Consider the following 12,950-nt stretch of genomic DNA (forward strand, 5'->3'; position numbering starts at 1 on the left):
GTGGCTATGTGTCAGTCTCAACTCGAGTTCAAAGGAATCATTGCTTTGCTTCTTGTAAAATATTTCTCTCTTTGAACTAAGACCTTTAAACCAGCTGAACCTAAAGTTAAAAGAATGCAAAACAAAAATTTTGCTTGTGATACTCTAGGGGTACTAGTGAAAGGAACCATTCTTATTTCTATCCTGATTCCAGATTCATAAATTGTAGCTATGGAAGAAACAGTATCATGCATTTGTTGTTAACTTAGGGTATATACTATACCCTGGCCCATATTTCCCAACCCTGAAAGGGTGTCATCCATATGACACAGTAACAGTCTCTAAAAAGGCATTCCATTGTTATATCAAGCCAGCAATTTAAGAAGCATGGACACAATGGTAAGAGCAGTGAATTCCTTCGGCCCATTGGCTCCATTTCATCTGCTGTGAAAGAAATTCCTTGACCAGAAAAAATGTTGTTAAATATCTTGATAAAGAATTCTGTAACAATAGGTTGGACAAGCCCATATGGGCAAAGATGATAAATCTATGTATATGGTGAGAACAAAGTGCTGTTCATTCCTTGAGAGAAGTGGTATAATGTAATCAATCTACTATCTGATAGCTAGCTGATCCTCCCTGGAAAATGGCACCATGTCAGTGTTGGTCCCTATTGCTGGCAGATTGGGAACTCAGAGTTACCATAGCCAGCTAAGTCTTGATGAATCAAGAGCTCATTTTTGCTAAGGCAATGCATTATCTCCATCCCAGCCATTTGACCAAAATGACAGGAGAAAATGGAGAAAGAAGTTAACTGACAACCACAGAATAGGTCACCCTGCCCACTTGATTGTTAAAATCCTCTTCTGTTGGAATCATGCTTTGGTGAGTGTTCACATGGAATACAAACAGTTTTCTTTTGGTGCCCATTTGGAGAGATCCAACTATTTAAAACACATGAATATTTTCATAGTGGTTTTTTGCAGATTGTGTCTTAGCCACATAAAGAATAACTCTAATAGTGAAAATTTCAAATATTGTGGTAGGCCAATCCTGCAAAGTTTGGAGCTTTTCAAATGACATCAGGTAAATGCCAGTCTATGTGCAGGGCATTTCCTGACTCCTTATTGCTTATCCCTGAGTGTCCATCCATGTTTCCTGTTGTAGTGGGCAAATTCTAAAAATCTCAAAGATTTTTCTTAATTGAGTACTAAGGTGTTTTTGGAATGACATTTAGGATCTACCACCCATTGAAGTAATTAAGCTCACTGATCATGCGTAGTTTGTTTTACTTGGAGGTTCTGCAGTTGTTAATAAGACATTTTCTGTTGCTCCACACTTGGTATCAATGTTTCTGGTCTTCTCAGGACTAGTGGTAGCCTGATGAGTAAGCTTGTGTTAGTGACTCTAGAAAGACACTGAGCCCAGGCAAGGATGGGAGACGTATTTAAAGAAGGTGCACTTCCATCTCTCTAGCTAAGTAAGGAATGGTAGTTGAAAAAAAAATTAAAAATTAAAAAAAAACAACTGTTGAACAGCAAAAAAAAGTTAGTTCAATGTTCAATTTTAATTAATTGATTTACATAAACATGTGTGATATGTTTATATAAATAATATAACTTATATAATAAGTACATTTATATAAATAAGTAATATAGATATGATTATTTTGTTCATAGAGCAAGTCCTCTTTCTTTGAAAATCTTAGGAATTTTTAAAAGGTATTGAATAAAATAAATGGAATTATATATATATATTTATATAAAGAAATAGCACACAAAAGAGATACTTTAACATTTCCATGGTTAAAATGATCCTTGTTATAATGACAGTATTTGTAATGCTGTTCTTTGGGTGAAGTCTTTTCTTAGACTATTAAAGCCAGCTGCCTCTCTTCTTGTAGTTTCTAGGCTCGAGTTTTGCAAACTTCTGAGTCCACAGTTCAGCTTTGTGAGCCAATGACCTCGACTTGGTCCTCTGTCTTGTAAGAGTCTGTATATGTCAGGAGGAAGCCAATAGAGAAATGGAAATTAGTTCTCCCAGGATTTGGGAGTGCTGATGGACTAAGTCACTTTTCCTTATCTCTTTTATTAATAGACACTGTCCTGGGGCTAGGAGGCCACCTGGGGTGGATTGTTTGCAAAATGGCCATAATTCCCCTTTCTATATCTCTTGTGATTAACTCTGTAGTTTTTTTCTCTTAAGGGGTGGAGTATATTTCTCAGCATTTGAATCTGGGCTAGCCTTGTGATTTGCTTTGGCCATAGAATGCAGCGGAAGTGATGCTGGGCTGCTTCTGAACCAAAGAATCCACTTGTTTTCCTGAAATACTGCTCAGTTGCTATGTGCACAATTCTGGGGCCATAGCCAGTTAGAGGATGAGATACCAGCTGGAGAAGAGAAAAGTCATCTGAGCTGAGGCCACCCTACACTAGCCTGCCCCTAGCTAACCAAGCAGCTGACCACGGATGTTTGAACTTAGCTGAGAGCTGAACTGCCGAACTAAAGTCAGCCTAATTGCCCACCTGCAGGATTTTGAGCTAATATAGCTACTATATTTTGGAGTGGTTCATTATGAAGCCAGAGTTTACTGATTTGCCATCAAGATTGGAGAAATTACCAAATTAGAAGTTATGTCCATATCTGGTAATGCATCTGCCACATAAGAGGAAAGAAAGCAGAGAATGAACTATGTGGAAGAGAAGAGACATTAAAGTAGGAATATATAGTTGAGTTTTTAATACTCTCAGACCATTCTGGTTATATTCCCATTTCTTCTCTCACTAAATAGATCACTTACAACTCAACAGAGATCTTTTGTTCACAAGCCTCAGAAACTCCTGCAAATTAGTCTCAGGGTGTCTCATGGATTTCAAGACCCAGCTAGGTTTTCTTGAGTGTCTGCATCTGGACCTGAAATTCAGTCTGGACCAAGGAAGCTGCTTGCTCTACCTCGTTGCTTTATTTTCTCTTTCTCTTTGGTATCAGATCTCTCATCTCTTCTGCATGTTTGCTTTTCTTTTCTTTTTTTTTTTTTTTTAAAGATTTATTTATTTATTTATACAAGAACCGGGGTACAGGCCGAATGTGTAGGAGGGTGAGAGGATTCACCAGAGACAGAGTGGGGAACCGAACAGGCAGACTGACGAAATACACTGCTGAGGGGAACAGCAGGCGCGACAGGAGAGGTCTACCGCGCCATGTGGGACCCTTGCTGGCCGGCCAGGATTGAACCTGCACTGCAGAGGCTGCGGACAGCTTCACAGTGTGGCACTCAACTGCCTGTGCCACCAGGAGAGGCGCTGCTTTGCTTTTCTATATGCAGTTCTTCCTGCTTGCACATAGCCTTATGCCTATTCCATAATGGCAGTCTCATCCTCAAATCCTCAAGATCTTCTAGCTCACTTTCTGCACAGTCAGAGAGAATCTGACTGATTCACTGTGGTTTGATTAGGTGTGTCATACAGTCTTTTCTTGGCACTGGCAGGCATTTTTGGTAACAACCACAGGACTGTACTACTCTTCTTTATGTCTAGTCTCTCACATTCTATATCCTTCCATTAGGAATTGAAAAATATTTGTCAGCCCATATCCTACCTCCTCCCATGTCTTTTTGGGGCTCCTTGTGTCCCATGATTAAGGAGGTTTCAGCTTCTGCTGCATGTAAAACTAACTTCCAATGTCCAGAATTTTCTATTCCCCATCTGGGCTTATTTTTGTCATCTTTTTTTTTAAAAAAAAAAAAGTTTGCTTTTCATTTTATTCTATAGCAGTCAAAATCTCAAAATATGTTGGTTGAGACACTTTCTAGGGACAATTTATAGTTATATTGATTTTATGGACTAGAAAATTTTTCAAAAATAAATATGAGTACCGATATATGGTCACCATGTCTATGCTTTTACACATTAGGCCATCACAAGGTCCCATCTCCAATTACCATTATTTAATGTTAGACTAAGCTCTAAGAATTGCCATTTTTGTTGGTCAAAAATAGTTGAATATTGGCAGTTTCCTATAGTTCAGTGTGATATATTAAAGCATATTGTAACTTGAGAAGGACATAATCTCATAATAAAGGACTGAACTTTACAATAAATATATTTAAGTCTATGTCATGTACAATGTACTTTCCCTAATTTTCTTATTTCATAATAGACCATGAAAACTTCATCGTGGTCTGGCACTAGTTTTTGATATGTCTTTTTTAAAAACAGTCTAGTGAAACATACCTGCCTGAGCCTCTCAGGATCAGTCCCATTCCTCAGGGCACTTTTTTCCCTAGTCTCTGAAGCAGGCTCCCTGTCTCCCCTTAAAGTCATGTTCAAAGAACATTCATGTCCTTTGAGGCCTGCCTGGTCTGTGGGGTGTATCTTTCACATGCACAAAATTTTAGCATCCAATTCATCACCACTATTCCCCCTCATAAAGAATATGGTCACATTTTGGAAAGGATCCCCAGTAACTTTTCATTGATTCGTCAGTGAAATATGCAAGGCAATTCTTCTATCATGAGTAAAGATGCTTCCCTTTGGTTCAAAGTGTTTGTACAACTTTTCTATCATATTAGACAACTCCTCTATCACTCTCTATTTCCTACTCAGGGGAACATCATCTCTCTTACAAGCAGATTCAGACAGATTGTATAGCAAGCTGGTTTTGGTTATTAAAAACATCTTTTTAGCTCTTGGCACAAGCAAAACCACTCCTGATGAAAAGAGTCTTCCCCTCCCATATGGTTCTTGAAAGAAGTACAATTTTCTGAATTTACTGTACATGTGAAAATAATAAACAATTTGCATTTCTTTCTTTTTCTAGTAATTCAAACTCTAACCTGTGGATTTAGTAATTTCTACATTGTACCACTTTCTGAAATATTATTGATGCTCAGTGAAGTAACTAGGCTTTTGCCAAATGTTTCAGTTTCTCTTTTTTTGTGAATCTGTAAATGTGTCAGTCAGAAAAACATTTACTGTAATGTTATAATGTGCATGTGTTGGTATTAAAAGTGTGGTTTTGTCCCTACAGGGAATCAAATAGAAGCAGAATTTCATTTAATTCCCAGTTTCTTTAGTAATGGGGAACAGACTGAGTTTGTACCCATAATATTTGAAAAATTTATATTAGAAATTAGGTCAAACCTTGTTCTTCACTAAACCTTTTGTCAGAAATCAACAAGTAGTCAACTTGTTCTCTCACCTTTACTGGCTCAGTTAGACTCTGGGGTAGAGAAATGATCAGCAGGAAGGAAGAGTAGAATCAAAAGACTTATTCACAAATCTTGTGCTTATTAGATTTTCTCAATATGTTGACTGCAACTCATGTCAGAAAAGAAAACCATTTCATAGTAAAAAGGGATGAGAGTCTTGCTACTCCTTTAGTAAGGAATCATATATTTCTTTATGATTAAAGAGGTAGTCCTCTACCAGAACACATGCTATCTCCTTTCTAAATTCAGTTTTCAGTTAATAATTGAAAAATGAAGTAGAATGATTTCAGAGAATTCTGATACCGCCTTAAAATCATTCTCCCCAAAGGGAAGATTTGCATAGAACTACATGGGAAGAATGCTACCACCACATCATCTACTTCTAGCCAATAGTCTGCAAGAGAAAAGATTTTTTCCATCTGGCCCAGTCTCTATTCGTTTGGGATACAAACTCTTTATAGTCTCATGGTTTCCACAGGGTTTTTGATAGACCTGAGGGGCAGGGTCTTACTTATTCTGGATGTAATGTTTTCTTAATGCAAAGAACTCATATGCTTGCAGAGACAAAAGTGCATTGCACTCATGGTGTCCAGATGTGATACTTCAATGATGTAAGTGACTAATTTGTTCTGGGACTATTACTGTTATCAGTTGAAGAAGACTTAGAAAATAACTTCCGGTTTAAGAAATTCCTGGACAATTTTGTAACTCTCTGCCACTCATAGTTACCCTGATAGACTTCTGCAAAAGTTTTGGGGCAATATAAATATAAAAAGATATAGATGTAGTACAGATATAGGCATGATAAGGACAGGGAAAACCTTGGGTAACTATATTAGAGAAACTCTAAATACAAAATGGAATGATGGTTTTAAATAAGGCTGGATATAATAATTAATCCCAGATGGTTCCTTTGTAGTCAGGATTTCTCCCAAACAGTCACAGTTTTTTGTCTGAATGTCAAAATAGAAACTAATTAGACTCCTGCGCTGTTTCCTTACTCTCACAGTTTCATTGGTGCCTTGCTGGGTAGTTTTATAACATGTTCATTGAGCCAAAATGATTATGTTTTCTATGATGCACTCTTCATAGGCAGAGAACATGTTCTCAAAACTAACCTCTGCAATCTTACTCTACAATCTCAGAATCCAAGGTTTATCTTTCCTTTTGGGTTTCTGCCTTTGCTTTTTTTTCTCTTTCTATGTATGTTCCATCTACTAAGGATGCTCACTGCCCCAGGGGAATAGGCCCTCTAAATCTCAAGATGTCATCCTCATTTGCTATAGGAAATCTGGCTCATCACCAAACAGGGAAATCTGATTCCCATGGAGAATAGTCAGGCAGATCAGGAAAAGTTATCTTAAAGCAAATTCTGTTCGTCATGGAAAACCAGGGACAATCAAACCAAAGAGAACTTACAGCTGATGGCCACAGAGGGCATTGTCTCTAGTTCTTTCCAAGAGATATCAGTTGTTCCTTGATATCTCTTATAGAAAACTTGTTAGACTAAGTAAACTTGTTTCCAGTTCTGTCCTACTAACAAGTTTTGCCTATTAAATTACATAATTGGTTGCAGTCATCAATGAGGAAAACAGACACACCCAGTCTTTTCCTATAAACTATTCCCAAAATTTGCATTTATTTGTTTTTGGAATCCAAGTTTCCTTTTAAAAATCTTCGAAATATTTCCATTTTAAGTAGATGAATTAATGAACACAGTCTGTTCTTCCTCACTCGGAGAAAACTAAGTTTATGATTCATTGCTTTTTCATCAGTTGGCACTTGATTCAGAAGAGCATAGAGTAGGCCATATCTTCCAAGATGTGGATGGTGGACTTCTCAAAGTCCATGTGATAGTTACAAGGCATTTTGTATCTAGTCAGATCTGTTTATTTGTATTTAGGCTCAAAGAAATGATATTTTTATTTACTCTTTGGGTTAATAAACATTACTATTTCTTCCTTTACCCTAGATCACCACAATCATTTTATATGTTTTTATTTTAAATTAGTAATTTAATAAATCATAATCCATTTTGTAATATGTGCAATGCATTCTTGACCAGTGAATCACACTAAAACTAAATTTTCATATGGAATAAAGATTACTCATTATGTGTAACTACCAACTTTTTAGGAGAAAATTGAGATTACTTTCCAGATCATGGGAAACACAACCTCCCCTTTGTTTTACATGAAATAACTAGTCGAGGGGCCTCCCTGGTAGTGCAAGGGGTTGAGCACAGTGCTGTGAAGCTGTCTGCAGCCACTGCTGTGCCAGTTCGATCCCCGGGCCAGGAGCTACCCACATGGCATAGCAGACCTCTCCTGACTTGCTCGCTGCTCCCCTCAGCAGTGTACTTTGGTCTTTCTGCCTGTTTGGTTCCTCGCTCTGTCTCTGGTGAATCCTCTCACCTCCCAACCTCTGGCCTGTACCCCAGTTCTTGTAATCATAAATAAATAAATCTTTAAAAAAAATAAAAATAACTAGTCAAAAAAGCAAAATATCTTTCCCCTTTTGATTATCTGTATAATTGTTAAATTCTCCAATTTTCTCTTTAGTGCATATAAAACCCAAACCTTCACTTTTGAAAACTTCACGTGCTGATCTAAAAAGACCTTATTTCTGTTTGTTGTTGTTGTTAAATGTATGCTTTCTTTGTTTTTAAAATTTTTTTTAAAAATGTATTGAGGTACTATTGGTTTATAACACTGTATGTGATTCAGAGGTAGGACCACACCCATGATCAAGGCAGCCTTCTTATTTCTGTTTTTAATAACCCCATAACTTATATTTTTTCCCAGTAGACATTCACTTTTTTTTTTCCATAACACTAAGTTTTATTAGGGATTTCATTAAGGTTAAATCTCTAGGAATGAGGGAGTTAGTCAGGGGGCACAAAGCCCACGAAGTCTCCTCAAATCTCATAGTGAACCACTGGCTCAGGTTCTTTGGTGGGATCGCCGCCTCGTTCCAGGTAGAGATTATTGTAAGGATACTGCTTTGGCCCCACAGGCTGGTAGGAGGGGTAAGTGTCACCCAACCAAAACATTAACAGCATGAAGGCCACGAAGCCAAAAAGGTGTTTACACATGACATTCCAAGAAAGAGGCGTGGGGGACGTGTCCACACGGTTCCTGATATACATGTCTAGGTCCCAGTGCATCTGAGGCAGAAAGGCAGATAATTGTCACCAATTGTTCTTTCGGCTCACCCCAGTTCAACCTCAGTTCTGGATGGTCCCAGTCATACCACGGATCCCTCTCCTGCTGTGAGCGATCAGGGAGCTTCGGGGAGTTGCCATACCCCAAGCCGTCGTCAGGGTAGGGCTCGTAGTCTTCCACTCACATATTATACTTCTTGGCGGCGCGGCCGGTTCTTCGGGGGTCCTGGGGTAGGGACCTGGGAGCGTGTCCTTGGTAATGTGGGAGGTTGTCCGTGCTCCCAGCGGCGCCACGTTCCGGACCGCCCTTTGCAGCCATTGGACTCCCAAGACCCCCGCCCTGGCCACCGCCATCTTCCAAGACATTCACTTTTATAGTTAATTTGAAGCAAATGATCAATATGTAAACATTGAACAACCAGCAATGCTGTCATCAGCTGGAAATTCTCTTATTATTGTCAAGGTGATATTAATTTGGCAGTCAGGGATTAGCAAATGCCTGAGTAGCATAATCGCATCTAAATTATAATATGTATGTTAAGTTAAATTATAGTAATATTTCATTAAAAGTCATATTTATTAGCATAGCACAATACTTTTGATTTCAAACTTTGCATCTATAAACTCATATAGATTTACATGGCCCTATTAGTATATTTAATCTGGAACTGATTTCCTAATAACCACATTTTTTAGCAGTTAGAAACACAAAGACATTGGTATTAGAAGCAGAAGAAATTCGGCAGGCCATTTTATTTATTTTTATATTATTTAAGTCTGCTAATGCTATAAGACAGAAAGTAAATATGAGGGCCTCCCTGGTGCCACAAGGGGTTGAGCACCACACTGCGAGGCCATCCGCAGCCTCAGCAGCACAAGTTCCATCCCCGGTCAGCCAGGGAGCTACTCACATGACGCAGCAGACCTCTCCTGTCTCGCCCACTGCTCCCCTTAGCAGTGTATTTCAGTCAGTCTGCCTGTTCTGTTCCCCACTCTGTCTCTGGTGAGTCCTCGCACCCCCCGCATCTCTGGCCTGTACCCCAGCTCTTGTATGCATAAATAAACAAATCTTTTAAAAAAAAAGTAAATACGAACTATATATTAAGGCTTTATATCATTTGTCATTCTTAAGATAAACATTTAGAACAAGTTATTTCATACATTTTTTCCTTTCATTCATTCAACAAAATGATATTGAACATCTACTGTATCCTAGATAATCTGGTGGGTGCTGATGAGAAAATTTAGGTCTTGCTCAGAATCTGTTGAAATAAGAGATAATTTTTATTGAATTTCTAATGTGAAGTTACCTTTACAGTTTTGATATTCCATGAATCTAAGATACATTCATTTATATTATGGAACCTGTAATCCTAGTGGAAAGTCAGGGGGATGAACTTTTCTTGCCTGTGTCGCTGAGCATGAGGGAAGGGAACTGGGGTAGGGAACATGGTGGCAATCCTAGTGGGAGATTATGCAGCTGCTCTTGGATCACTAAATTAAAACAATTTTATTACAAAAATATTTGTATAGAGAAAATTGTGTGCCTGAGATTTTTATAAGTGCTTTACAGATATTTACTCCTTTGCTGATCTAAATTAATGACTCATGATTGGAAGTACTTATATAATGGACTTACACTGACATCCTGAACAGAGGGTATGTAAGAGATTGGATATGAACTGTGAACATAATGAAAACCTAGAAATAGACTGTGGTAGGTTATTTTTCATGTCCAGAGCTAGTATATATATATATATATATATATATATATATATATATATATATATATATATACTATTTGTCAGCTAGGTAAAGTTTGTCTACATATTATTCTGCCCTTAGATACCAACTAGGTCCTAAGGTTGTTTTGGTTTCCTGACTGGGTTTAACTACCTGTGATGTTCAAGTGTATGCTTGCACTGATGCACTGATACCAGTATTGGGTGCCAGAAATTGTGGTAAGCTATTTAGGGAAATGCTCTTGGGAAATGCCTGGTAGGAATGGGCTTATTTTTGTCGGGGGGTGAGGGTGAGATAGTTGTGTGAGTGTGTGAGGGATGCTATGAACTATATATTCAGTGACAGGAAAGCAAAGTTTGAATTGGCTCTCTTTTAGTGACTGAAGGAAAGTTGTACCTGCCTGGGAAATACAAAGTGACTTTAGTAAAACACCTCTGAAGTCCTGTTTTGTGGTCCTTCCTCCTCTTGCTAAAAAAAATGTCTCCTCTGAGGTCTTGATGGGATGAAATGAGGAGTGAAAGAGATGCCTTGAGGCCAATGAAATTAAGAAATTCATATTTCTGAAGAGAATTCATGTGCTACCTCTCTCTCATTTCTTGGGTTTCCTAGTAATGGAGGGGAGATATAAATCTTAAGTATAGTTATGATTCTGACAGAGTAACTCATGAACGTGGTGAGTACTATTCTTGGTAGAATAGATATGTTAGGGGACTAAGGAGAGTAGTGGTAGATTATTTGACTAGATTTTAATGCAGCACTCTTTTTATACATAATATACAAAAATATATACATATTATGTGTCTATATTATATCCAATTTTTACAGGAGGAGTTACGCTGTAGATAGTGTAAGTATGCTGTGGAGAAAGAGTAATACCTTTCAAAACTCAAAAAAATTCTTAAAGAAGAGGGATTTTTTAGACCAGGTAATAGCTAAACACTGCCAGGGGTCTAGGCACCCAGCATGTAACCCTGAAGATAGAGCTTTGCCCTACCGATCTTAGGAACAGTGACCCCTGAGACCTTAGGTTGCCCACTGTAGGACTTCTTGGGGGTGGAGTATTACTTCCTTTGGGGCTTGTCTTCTGATCACTTCAACTCCTCTGATCCTTTCTACTGTAGATGGTTTAATGCTTCACCAGGTCTGGGCTAAGTTAGATGTGGAACTGAAGTGTGCTGCGTGTCCTGCAGGATGCATTATGAGCATCTGCATGAATAAAGAAATAACTGACAACTTCTTCGCAAATTGGTTTTACTGCATATACATATAAACTTAGGTACTGAATAATAAATTTAAAGTGTTCATTTCGAATAAACTTAAATATTCAGTATTCAATAAATATTTAAAATGAATATAGTAGTGTTTATTATGTGTCTAATATGCTACCAGAACACTGAAAAAAACTATAGAGAATTTTTTAGAACTCCAAAGAGATTAAAAATGGATCACTAAATTAAAACGATTTTATTACAAAAATACTTATATAGAGAAAATTGTGTGCCTGAGATTTTTATAAGTGCTTTACAGATATTTACTCCTTTGTTGATCTAAATTAATGACTCATGATTGGAAGTACTTATATAATGGACTTACACTGACATCCTGAACAGAGGGTATGTAAGAGATTGGATATGAACTGTGAACATAATGAAAACCTAGAAATAGACTGTGGTAGGTTATTTTTCATGTCCAGAGCTAGTATATATAGATATTTGTCAGCTAGGTAAAGTTTGTCTACATGTTATTCTGCCCTCAGATACCAACTAGGTCCTAAGGTTGTTTTGGTCTCCTGACTGGGTTTTACTACCTGTGATGTTCAAGTGTATGCTTGCACTGATACCAGTATTGGGTGCCAGGAATTGTAGTAAGGTATTTAGGGAGACATTTAGTGAGTTTTGGGAGGATGTCCAGTGACTTTTTTGTCTTTAAAGTTTCTGCCTTTCATCAATGGTAGATGTAGTGAATTTAACCAATTAGCGTAATTAGGGTTATACTATCTGGAAGCACCTCTCACCTTTCATGAGAAAACATAAGGCCATGGGTGAATTGTATTGAGGAATTGGACTTCAGGAACTTCTGTTTACAAAACCCACATGATAGCTTAAAACATTCAAATAGAAGTTACCGTCCCTATGTAACTCTTTACTAGAATAGTCCTTCCTTTAGTGGAGGCGCCAACCTAATCCTGTCCAAAATTAGTGTCATTCCTAGAATAGCTAACAACCACTGCAAAATTTTTCTCAAGTAAACCTAGTTAAGAATAGTGTATTATTTCGGGCCTCCCAGGTGGCGCAGCGGTTGAGCGCTGGGTTGCAAAGCTGCCCGCGGCCTCTGCGGCGCCGGTTCGATCCCCGGCTGCTCCCCGACCACCGGAGGAGGGTCCCACATGGCGCGCGGACCTCTCCTGCCGCCCGCTGCTCCCCTCAGCAGTGTACTTCGGTCCTTCTGCCTGTTCTGCTCCCTGCTCTGGCTCTGGTGAATTCTCTCACCCTCCCGGCTTCTGACTGTACCCAGTGCATGTATAAACCAAACAAACAAACAAACAAATAGATAAATAAATAAGACATGCCTCTAGAAAATTAAAAAAAAAAAAAAAAAAAAAAAAAGAATAGTGTATTATTTCTAGAGCTCTGACACAAGAAGCTCAACACCCTGTTGGAGTCAGATAAGAGGAAGTTTTTTCAAGAGCTTTGATCAAGTGACATTGAGGACAATGGAGCATGAGAAAGACTCAGGTTGAGGGAAAATCTAATAAGACTCCCTACATCATCTGAAGATGGCCTCAAGCGAGACCACAAGAGACTGAAAGTGTCTGTGAGCATATCTAGATGCTGATTTCACTACCTGTCAACCTTG

General features: G+C 38.3%; 1 protein-coding gene and 1 pseudogene across 2 annotated transcripts in view; one reads left to right on the forward strand and one right to left on the reverse strand.

Moving 5' to 3' along the window:
- The window catches only part of LOC119261454 (V-type proton ATPase subunit S1-like protein), a 92,904-nt gene that overhangs the window by 46,187 nt on the left and 33,767 nt on the right, over positions 1–12,950 (forward strand). The gene's annotated exons all lie outside the window — the stretch shown is intronic.
- Positions 8,106–8,705, reverse strand: LOC119261455 (NADH dehydrogenase [ubiquinone] 1 beta subcomplex subunit 8, mitochondrial-like; annotated as a pseudogene).

The sequence above is a fragment of the Talpa occidentalis genome, unplaced genomic scaffold (assembly GCF_014898055.3).
Source record: "Talpa occidentalis isolate TD23 unplaced genomic scaffold, MPIMG_talOcc4v2.1 talOcc4.6, whole genome shotgun sequence".
In the NCBI taxonomy this organism is placed as follows: Eukaryota; Metazoa; Chordata; class Mammalia; order Eulipotyphla; family Talpidae; genus Talpa; species Talpa occidentalis.